The following is an 11,461-nucleotide window of genomic DNA, read 5'->3' as shown; positions in this document are numbered from 1 at the left end:
TCCTCATCATCTTAATAAATACACACAGCTTAAGTTAACTAACATCATCTAGATACAGCAGTCAGTAATTAAGGAATCACCATCATCTTAATGGTTCGCTGGCATTACTTCTCAAACCACTTCTCCTTGCAATGTGCCAGGCGCCATTTTGACTTGTCTGTGGCCCTCAACAAGGTTGATGGGTAGGATTAGGGTAAGGTTAGGGTTAGTGGTAGGGTGTGCTTAGGGTTAGGGTTAGTATTAGGGTTAGGGTTTGTGTTAGGGTTAATGTTGGGTTACTATTAGGTTTAGAATTAGTAATAGGTTTAGGGTTAGAACTAGTTTTACTGTTAGGGTTACGGTTAGGGTTCATGTTAGGATATGAATAAGGTTAATGTTAGTGTTAGAGTAAGGATTAGAGTTAGGTTTAGAAATAGTGTTAGTGTTAGGGAGAAATTTAGTGTTACTGTAAGGGTTAGGGTTAGGGTTAGTGTTATGTGTAGAGCTAGGTTTCGTGTTAGGGGTTTTTTAGGGTTTGCATTAAGGTTAGGGTTAGGGTTAGTATTAGGGTTAGGTTATATCTTAGGGTTAGTTTTAGGGTTTGCATTAGGTTTAGGATTAGGATTAGGTTTATGGTTAGAGTTAGGTTTAGCATTAGGGTTAGGGTTAGGCTTAGTTTTAGGGTTAGGGTTAGTGTTACATTTTGGATTGTGGTTAGAGTTAGGTTTAGTCTTAGGGTTAGTGTTATGTTTAAGGTTAGAGTAAGGGTTAGTGTTTGGGTTAGGGTAAGTTTTAGGGGTAGGTAAAAGGTTAGTGTTAGGTTTTTGTTAGGTTTATTTTTAGGGAGAGGTTTAGGGTTAGTGTCAGTGTTAGGATTTGGATTAAGGTTAGGATTATGGTTAGGGTTAGTGTTAGGGTTAGGTATAGTGTTAGGTATGGAAATAGGTTTAGGTTAGTGTTAGGGTTAGGGTTAGATTTAGGGTTAGTGTTATGGTGACAGTCAGGGTTAGGTTTAGGGTTAGTTTTAGGGTTAGGGTAAGGGTTACTGCTAGGGCTAGGGTTAGGTTTAGTGTTAGGGTACAGATTAGGATTAGGATTAGTGTTAGTTTTAGGGTTAGGGTTTCAGGTGGGTCTGGTTTAGGGTTAAGGCTACAGTTATGGTTAAGTTTAGGGTTTGGGTTAGGGTTAGTGTTAGTGTTAAATTTTGTAATAGAGTTAGTGTTGGGGTTATTGTTAGGGTTAGGTTTATGGTTATGGTTAGTATTAGGGTTGGGGGTAGGGATAAGTTTAGGGTTACTGTTAGGGGTTGGATTACATTCTTGTTTAAGGTTAGGGTTAGTAGTAGATTTAGGGTTAGGGTTCATGTTAGTGTTAGGTTTAGCGTGAGTGTTAGGTTAGGGTTAGATTACAGTTTGACGTTAGTGTTTGAGTTCGGGTTAGGGTTAGTGTTAAGTATAGTATTATGGTTATTGATAGGCTTTTAGTTAGTGTTAGGGTTAGGGTTAGTGTTATGTTTAGGGTTAGAGTTAGGTTTAGGGATAGTGTTAGTTTTAGTTTAAGGGTTATGGTTATTGTTTGCCTAAGGGTTAGGGTTAGAGTTAGGGTTAGAATTAGTGTTGAGGTTAGGGTTAGAATTAGGGTTATTTTTAAAGTTAGGGTTAGATTTAGGGTTAGGATTAGTGTTAGATTTAGTGCTAGGGTTATGTATAGGGTTTTATAAGGGTTACAGTTAGGATTTTAGTTAGGGTTAGGGTTAGTGTTAGGGTTACAGATAGGATTAGGGTTAGGGTTAGGTTTAGTGGTGTTAGTGTAAGGGTTAGGGTTAGTGTTAGGGTTAGGGTAAGTGTTATATTAGGTTTAGAGTAGGATTAGTGTCAGGGTTGGGGTTAGTGTAAGTGTATGGGTTTGCATTATAATTAGTGTTAGGTTTAGTTTTAGGTTTAGGTTAGGGTTGAGTTAGGGTTAGTGTTAGGGTTAGGTTTTGTGTTAGGGATAATGTTAGCGTTATGGTGAGGTTTAAAATTAGGGTTAGGGTTAAAGTAATGTTATATAGGACTATTTATAAGCATAGGGTTAGTTAGGTTTAGTGTTAAGGTTAGGTTTAGTTTAGAGTTAGAGTTAGCATTAGGCTTAGGGTTAGGTTTACTTTTAGGTGTAGTGTTAAGGTTAGGGTTAGTGTTAGGCTTAGGCTTATGATTAGGGATAGGTTTGGTATGGTGTTAGCATTAGGTTTATTGTTAGGTTTATTGTTTGGATTAGGGTAATGTTTAGGGTTATGTTAGGGGTTAGGTTTATTGTTAATTTTAGGTTAGTGTTAGTGTTAAGCTTAGGCTTTGGGTTAAAGTTAGGTTTAGGGTTAGTTATAGGGTTAGTGTTAAGGTTTGTGTTAGGTTTAGGGTTAGTGTTAGTTTTAGGGTTACATTTAGGATTAGGGTTAGGGTTAGGATTAGTGTTAGGATTAGTTTTAGTGTTAGCATTAGGGTTAAGTTTAGTGTTAGGTTTAGGGTTAGGGTTTGTGTTAGTGTTTAGTTTAGGGTTAGTGCTAGTGTTAGGGTTACTGTTAGAATTAGGGTTAGTGTTAGAATTAGTGTTAGTTTTTGGGTTTGCATTAGGGTTAGTGTTAGGGTTAAGGTTAAGGCTAGGGTTAATTGTAGTGTTAGGGTTAGTGTTAGGGTTAGGATTAGTGTTATTGATTAGGTTAGGGTTAGGGTTAGAGTTACATTTAGGTTTAGTGTAAGGGTTAGGGTTCCTGTTTGTTTTAGTGTTAGGGTTAGTTTTAGTGTTAGGTTTAGTATTACTGTTAGGGTTAGTTTTAGGTTTAGGATTAGTATTATGCTTATGATTAGAATTTGCTTGAAGATTAGCTTTAGTGTTATGTTCAGGAAAGGTTTTAGGGTAGTGTTAATGTTAGTGTTAGGTTTAGTTTAACTAATAAAGATAGGGTTAGGCTTAGGTTTAACGTTAGATTTAGGGTTAGGTTTAGGGTTATTATTGTAAGAGTTAGGTTTTGTGTTATTTTAAGTGTTGTGGTTAGTTTAAGATTTAGGTTTAGTGTTAGGGTTAGAATTAGATTTAGAGTTAGGTTTAGGTTTAGGGTTAGTGTTAAGAAAAGGTTTAGAATTAGGGTTAGCTTAAGTGTTAGGGTTAGTTTAAGAGTTAAGTTTAGGTTTAGGCTTATGGTTAGTTTAAGGGTAAGTGTTAGGGTTAGTGTTAGAATTAGGGGTTGTGTCAGGGTTAGGTTTAGGTTAATGGTTAGGGATATGGATACAATTTGGTTTAGAATTAGGGTTTGGTTAGGGTTAGAGTTAGGGTTATGGATAGGTTTAGAGTAAGGGTTCTGGTAAGGGTTACTGTGTTTTAGGTTTAGGTTTAGTGTTAGGGTTTGGGTTTGTGTTAGAGTTAGGTTTAATTTTAGGTTTAGGGTTAGTGTTAGGTTGAGGGTTATGTTTAAGTTTAGGGTCAGTGATAGCATTAGGTTTGGTGTTAGGGTTATTGTTAGGGTTAGGTTAGTGTTAGGGTTAGGGTTAAGTTTAGTGTTAGTTAAGATTTAGGGTTAGGTTTATGTTAAGTTTAGAATTATGGTTTAGATTAAAGTTTTTCTTCAGTTTATGGTTAGTGTAAGGGTTAGGGTTAGGGTTACGGTTAGGGTTAGGTTTAGTGTTACGGTTAGGGTTAGGGTTTGTTTTAGAGTTAGTATTCGGTTAGGATTTCGATTACAGTTAGGATTAGCATTATGGTTAAAGTTAGGGTTGGTGTTAGGGTTAAGGTTATGGTTAGGGTTGGTGTTAGGTTTGGGGGTAGGTTTAGAGTTATTGTTAAAGTTGGATTAGTTTTAGTGTTAGTTTTAGGGTTAAAATTAGGGTTAGGTTTCGGATTAAGTATAGGGTTAGCCTTAGGGTAAGGGGTTAGTGTTAGGCTTAGTGTTAAGTTAGGGTTAGTTTTAGTGTTAGGGTTCGGGTTATGGATAGGTTTAGAGTAAGTTTTAGCGTTAGGTTTATGGTTAGGTAAAGGGTTACAGTAAGTGTTAGGTTAACTTCAGTAGTAGGTTTATGGTTAGGGTTCGGGTTAGTGTTAGGGTTAGTGTTAGGGTTATTGTTAGGGTTAGGCTTAGGGTTGGTTTAATTTTAGTGTTAGGGTTTGTGTTTGTGTTAGGGTTAGTGTTGGTGTTAGGATTAGATTTAGGATTAGTGTTAGGCTTAGGGTTAGGGTTAGTGTTAGAGTAAGAGTTAGGGTTCATATTAGGGTTAGATTTAGGGTTATTCTTAGGGTTAGTGTTAGTGTTAGGGTTCATGTTAGGGTTAGGTTTAGGGTTAGTTTTAGGGTTAGTGTTAGTGTTAGTGTTAGGGTTCATGTTAGGGTTAGGTTTAGGGTTAGTTTTAGGGTTAGTGTTAGTGCTAGGGTTAGGGTTAGGCTTAGCAATAGTGTTAAGCTCGGGATACATTTACTTTTATTGTTAGGGTTAGAGTTAGTGTTAGGGTTAGTGTTATGTTTAGGTTTAGGTTTAGGGATAGAGTTTAAGTTAGGATTAGCATTACTGTTAGGTTTTTGTATAAGGATAGTGTTTGCCTTAGGGTTAGGTTTAGTGTTATGTTCAGTGTTAAAATTAGGGTTATGTTTAGTTTTAAGGTACAAGTTACATATAGTGTTAGAGTTAGTGCTAGGGTTAGGTGTAGTGTTATGGTCAGTGTTAAAGTTAGGGTTATGTTTAGTTTTAGGGTTCAGTGTTAGGGTTGGTGCTAGTGTTAGGTTTTTGGGTTAAGCTAATGTTTACTTTAAGTATTTGGATAGGTTTAAAGGTAGGATTAGGGTTATGGTTTAGGTTAGTGTTGGTGTTAGGTTTGAGTTAGAGTTAGTTTTAGGGTTATTGTTAGGGTTAGAGTTAGGGTTGGGTTAGTGTTAGTGTTAGGGTTTGTGATAGGGTTTGTGTTAGGGTTAGAATTAGATTTAGGATTAGGGTTAGGTTTAGGGTTAGGGTTGAAATTAGTGTTAGGGTTAGTATTAGGATTATTGTTAGGGTTAGGTTAGGGTTAGTGTATGGGTTAATGTTAGTGTTAGGGTTGGGTTTAGAATTAGTATTAGTGTTAGTGTTAGGGTTAGCTTTAGTGATAGGGTTAAGTTTAAGATTAGTGTTAGAATTAGGGTTAGTTATAGGGTTGATATAGGTTTAGGTTAGAATAAGTGTTATTTTAAGATTAGGGTTACGGTTGAAGATAGTTTTAAAGTTAGTTTTAGGGTTAGGGGTTAGAGTAAGAATTAGTGTTATGTTTAGGGTTTGTGTTAGGTTATTATAGGGTTTGTGTTAGATTTAAATTTAGGGTTAGGGTTAGGTTTAGGGTTACAATTAGAATTTGAAATAGAATAAGGTTTATGGTTATGGTTAGGATTAGAGTAAGTTTAGGTTCAGTGTTAGGTTTAAGGTTTTGTTAGGGTTTGATTTAAATTAGGGTTAGAGTTAGTGTTAAGGTTAGTTTTAGGGTTAAGTTTAGGGTTATGTTAGGGTAAGAAGTAATTAACTAACATTAAGGTTAGTTTAAGGTTAGGGATAGGTTTGGGTTAATATTAGAGTAGGGATGGGGTTAGTGTTAATTTTAGGTTTAGGGTTAGGTTTATTGTTATGTTGAGGATTACAATTAGTGTTAGGGTTAGTGATAGCATTAAGTTAGGGTTAGTGTTAGTGTTAGGATTATTGTTTGGTTTAGGGTTACAGTTAGGGTTAGGGTTACATTTAGAGTTAGGTTTAGGTTTAGGATTACGGTTACGGTTAGGATTATCGTAAGTTTTCGTGTTTGGTTAGAGTTCGTGTTAGCGTTAGGTTTAGGGTTAGTGTTAGAGTTAGGGTTAGGGTTTGGGTAAAAGTTAGGGTTTGTGTTAGTATTTGGGTTAAGGTTAGGATTAGGATTAGTGTTAGGGTAAGGGTTCATGTAAATAGGGTTAGGATTAAGATTATCTTATGGTTAGTTTTATGGTTAGGTTTACGGTTGTTTTATGGTTAGTGTTTTGGTTAGGATTCTGGTTAGGGTTGCGGTTAGGATTAGGGTTAGTGTTACTGTTAGAGATAGTGTTAGGGTTAAAGTTAGGGTTACTGTTAGGGTTAGGTTCAGCTTAGAATAAGGTTTAGGTTTAGGTTAGGTTTTACAATTAGCGTTAGTACTAGTGTTAGGGTTAGGGTTAGGTTTATAGTTACGGTTAGGGTTTTGTTATTGTTAGGGTTAGTGTGAGGGTTAGGACAGATATACGTTTAGTGTTTGTGTTAGTGTTAGTGTTAGGTAAAATATAGGGATCGTGTTAGGGTTAAGGATATGTTTAGGGTTACTTTCCAGTTAAGGTTAGGGCTAGAATTAGTGTTACAGTAGGGTTAGGGTTTGATTAATGTTAGGGTTAGGGTTAGGGTTAGGGTTAGAGTTATTGTTAGGGTTAGTTTAAGAATTAGCAATAGCATTAGTAATATTGTTAGTTTAAGGTTAGTGTTAGGATAAGAATTATGGTTTGTGTTAGGGTAAGGTTTAGGTTTAGGTTTTCTGTAAGGGTTATGGTTAAAAGATATGTTTAGTGTTAGTGTCAGGGTTAGGGTTAGTGTTACGTTAAAGGGTTATGGTTAGGTTTAGGATTAGTGTTTGTGTTAGTGTTATACTTATGTTTAGGTTTAGTGTTAGTGTTAGAGTTAGGGTTAGTGTTACATTTAGGGTTGGATTTAGGAAGAGGGTTAGAGTGAGGCGTACGGTTAGGTTGAGGGTTAATTTTACTCTTACGTGCAGGTTAAATATAGTGTTAAGTTTAGGGTTAGTGTTGCTGTTAGTGTTAGGATTAGATTTTGGATTAGTCACAGGTTTAGTGTTGGGGTTAGGGTTAGTGTTATATTAGGTTTAGGGTTAGTGTTAGGGTTAGTGTTTGTATTAGGGTTAAGGTTATGGTTACATAAATGTTAAGGTTATGGTTACGGTAATGTTTTCTATAGGGTTTGTGTTAGGTTTATGGTTAAGATTATGGTTAGGGTAACATTATGTTTATGATTATGGTTAGGATTAGGGTTAGGATACCATTAGGTTTAGTGTTAGTGTTAGGGTTAGGTTTAGGTTTAATTTTACTCTTAGAGTTAGGGTTAAGTTTAGGGTTAAGGTTAGTGTTAGGTTTATGGTTATGGTTAGGATTCATGTTAGGGTTTGGTTTAGGGTTAAGTTTAGTGTAAGTGTTAGTGTTAGTGTTAGTGTTAGAATTAGGGTTATGGTTAGATTTAGAATTAGGTTTTGGGTTAGTGTTAGGCTTAGCTTTAGGGTTACTGTAGGGTTAGAGTTAGGGTTAGTGTTACGGTTAGGGTTAGGGTTATGGTGAGGCTTAGGATTATTGTTAGGTTAGGGTTAGAGTTAGGGTTAGAGTAAATGTTAGTGTTAGCTTTAGGGTTGGTTTTAGAGTTATTGTTAGGATTAGGTTTAGGTTTAGGTTTAACATTTGTGTTAGTTTTTATGTTAAAGTTACTGATAGAGTTAGGAATTGTGTTAGGGTTGCTTTTAGGATTTGTGTTAGTGTTATGTTTATGGATAGTGTTAGCATTAGGGCTAATGAGAGTGTTAGGGTTAGATTTAGGTTTAGGGTTAGGTTAAAGGTAGAGTTATTGTTAGGGTTAGGTCAGGGTTGGATTTAGTTTAGGGATTAGTGTTAGTGATATGTTAGGGATAAGATTAGAGTTAGGGTTAGGGATAGGGTTAGGAATAGGGATAGGTTTAGGATTAGGGTGAGTGTTTGATTTAGGATTAGGTTTAGGGTTAGGGTTAGTGTTAGGGTTAGGGTAAAGGTTAAGGTAAGGTTTATGGTAAGAATTAGGGTTAGGGTTAGGATTATGGTCAAAATTAGTGTTATTATTGGGTTAGGGTTCAGTTAGTTTTCTGGTTAGTGTTAGGGTTTGGGTTTGAGTTATAGTTAGGTTTAGGCTTAGTGTTAGTGTTTGAATTATGGTTAGTATTAGTTTCAACGTTTGGGTTAGTGAAGAAGTTAGGTTGAGGGTTTGGGTTAAGATTAGGGTTAGGTTTAGTTAAGGGTTAGGTTAAGGTAAGAATAGAATTAGGGTTTTAGATTAGGTTAGGGTTTGTTTTAGAATTACGGTTATGGTTAGGGTTAGGGTAATATTAGAATAAGGGTGAGGGTGAGGGTTAGGATTTGGGATAGGATTATGGTTAGGATTATTATTAAGGTTAGAGATAGGGTTCATTTTAAGTGTTAACATTAACCTTATTGTTAGGGTTAGAGTTAGGGTTCATGTTAAGGTTAACCTTAAAATTGAGGTTAGTTATAGGGTTAGTGTTATGGTTATAATTAGATTTAGGGTTAGCGTTAGTGTTAGGATTTAGGTTATAGTTTGGTTTAGGGTTAGTATTAGTGTTTGAATTAGGGTTAGTGTTTGGTTTAGTGTTAGGTTTAGGGATCGGATTAGAGGTTTAGGGTTTGGGTGAGATATAGGGTTGGGTTTAGTTTAGGGTTAGGTTTAAGGTTTGGTTAAGTTTAGGGTTCTGCTTTTGGTTAGTGTTTGTTTTAGAATTGGGTGTAGGGTTAGGGTTAGGGTAACATTAGTGTTAGGGTTAGGGTGAAAGTTAGGATTAGGATTCAGGTAAGGATTAGGATGACGGTTATTGTTAGGGGTAGGGTTAGTGTTAGGGTTATGTTTAGGTAAGGGTTATGTTTAAGGTTAGGATTACGGTTAAGATCAGGGTTAGGTTTAATATTTGGATTAGGGTTAGTCTTATTGTTAGTTTTAGCATTAGGGTTACTTTTAGAATTAGTGTTAGCATTAGGGATACCATTTTTGATAGGGTTAGGATTAGGTTTAGGTTTTGTGTTAGGGTTAGGGTTAGGGTTAGTTTCATGGTAACTATTAGATTTAGAGAGGCTTAGGGTTAGTTTTAGGGTAAGGTTAAGGTTAGGGTTAATGTTAGGATTAGGGTTAGGGTTAGTTTTATTGTTAAGGTAAGTTAGGGTTAAAGATAGTGTTATGTTTAAAGTTAGGGTTAGGGTTATTGTTAGTATAGGGTTAGGGTAAGGGTAAAGGTTAGTGTTACGATTTGGGTTTGAATTAGTGTTAGGTTATAATTAGGGTTAGGGTAAGGTTCAGAGTTAGGGTTAGGTTAGGGTTAGGGTAAGGGTTTGGGTAAGGGTTTTTTTAAGGTTAGGATTAGGGTTACATTAGAGTTAGGGTTAGAGTTAGAGTTAGGGTCGTGTTAGTATTAGGTTTAGGGTCAGCCATAGGTTTATGTTTAATTTTAGGTTATGGTTAGATTTAGGATTACTGTTACGGTTAGGTTATATGCTGGTTTAAGGGTTATGATTAGATCTGGGGTTAGTGTTAGTGTTTGGGTGAGGTTTAATTTAGGGTTCAAGTAAGGGTTAGGTTTCTGGTTCAGGATAAGTGAGGGTTTTTTTTTGGTTTTGGTTAGGGTTAGGCTTAGGGTTAGTGTTATAATTAGGGTTAGGCTTAAGTTTAGGGTTAGTTTTAGGATTACATTTAGGATTAGTGTTAGGGTTTGTTTTGGGGTTAGAATTAGAGTTCGGGTTATGTTTAGGGTAAGTTAGGTTAATTTAGGTTAGTGTTAGTGTTAAGTTTAGCGTTAGGGTTAGGGTTATTGTTAGTTTTAGGGTTAGGGTTAGGGTTATGATTAAGTTTAGGGTTAGTGTTAGGTCTAGAGTTATGATATGTTTTAGGGTAAGTGTTATGGCTAGGGATTGTGTTAAGGTTCAAGTTAGATTTAGGTTTTTGGTTATGGTTATTAAGAAGTTTAAAGTGAGGCTTAGGCATAGGTTTAAAAATTTTATGGTTAAGAGTAGGTTAGTGTTAGTGTTAGGGTTAGGATTAGTGTTAGGGTTAGGGGTAAGGTGAGGGTTAGTAATATGGTTAGTGTTAGGCTTAAGGTTTGGGTTAGGGTTAGGTTTGTGGTAGGGATAGGGTTGGGGTTAGTGTTAGTGTTAGGATTCAGGTTAAGTATAGTGTTAGGGTTAGGTTTAGGGTTAACGTTAAAAACTGGTTAGGGTTAGTGCTATGTTAGAATTAAGGTTGTGTTTTGGGTTAGGGTTTCTGTTAGGGTTACGGTTAGTGTTAGGTTAAGGGTTACTATGGCCTTAGGGTTAGGGTTAGGGATAGGATTTGGGTTAGTGTTAGGGTTAGAGAGAGGTTTAGTGTTTGTGTTTGGGCTAGGTTTACAGTTAATGTTAGGGATATTTTTATTGTTTGGGTTAAGTGTAGGGTTAGGTTTAGTATTAACGTTAGGGATAGTTTTAGGGTAAGTGTTATCATTAGGTTTAGTGTTAAGGTTTTTCTTACCATTAGAATTAAGGTTAGGGTATAATTAGTGTTAAGGATAGGGTTAGGGTTAGTATTAGGGATAGGGTTTGGGTTTGGCTTAGTGTTAGGTTTTCGTTACGGTTATGTTTCAATTATGCTTAGGGTTAGGTTTAGGGTTAAGGTTTATGTTACGTTTAGGGTTAGGGTTAGGGTTGGGTAAAGAATTTTGGTTAGGGTTAGGGTGAGTGTTAGGTTTAGGGTTAGGTTAAATTTTAGTGTTAGGGTTCGAATTAGGATTAGAGTAAATTTTAGGGTTAGAATTAGTGTTATGTTTACAATAAGTGTTAATTTTAGTGTTAGTGTTAGGGTTAGAGTTAGTGTTAGTGTTAGGGTTATGGTTTATATTGGTGTTATGGTTATTCTTATAATTTGGGTTACAATAAAGGTTAGAATTAGGGATAGAGTTAGCTGAGGTTTAGCTTTAGGTTAAGGGTTAGGTTTAGGGTTAGTGTTAGTGTTTGAGTTACGGTTAAGGTTAGGATTAGTGTTTGTGTAGGGTTTGTTTTAGGGTTAAATTTGGGTTATAATTAGGATTAGGGTTCATGTTAGGGTAAGCATTAAGGTTAGATTTAGATTAAGGGTTAGATTTTAAGTTAGGGTTAGTGTTAGGATTAGGGTTAGGTTTAGGGTTAGTGTTAGTGTTTGGATAAGGGATATAGTTAGGTTCAGGGTTATAGTTAGTGTTAGGTTTATTTATAGTTTTAGCGTTATGGTAAGGGTGAGGGTTAGGTTTAGGGTTTGGTTTACAGTTAGGGTCAGTGTTAGGTTTAGTGTTAGGGTTAGTGTCAGTGTTTGTGTTAGGAAAAGTGTTAGGGTTAGTTTTCGGTTTAGGGTTAGGTATGGGTTAGGGTTAGTGTTAGGGTTAGGGTTAGGGTTTGTTTTAGGGATAGTGTTAGGGTAATGGTTAGGTTTAAAGATAGGGTTAAGGTTATGTTTCTAATTTAGAGTTAGAATTAAAGATAGGGTTAGTTTTAAGTTTAGTGTTAGGGTTAGTTCTAGGGTTACAGTTAGGGTTAGTGTTAGGCTTAGGGTTAGGATTAGTTTTACTTTTAGTGTTACAGTTAGGGTTAGTGTTAGTGTCAGGATTAGCGTTTGGGTTTGGAACTCTAAATGAAACACGGTTTTTGCTTGCTGCTTGAAATTTGACACACTGTGTTA

Source organism: Ictidomys tridecemlineatus, chromosome Y (genome assembly GCF_052094955.1).
Source record: "Ictidomys tridecemlineatus isolate mIctTri1 chromosome Y, mIctTri1.hap1, whole genome shotgun sequence".
Lineage (NCBI taxonomy): Eukaryota > Metazoa > Chordata > Mammalia > Rodentia > Sciuridae > Ictidomys > Ictidomys tridecemlineatus.
The sequence above is the reverse complement of the archived record's forward strand: the minus strand, read 5'-3'. Positions refer to the sequence as shown.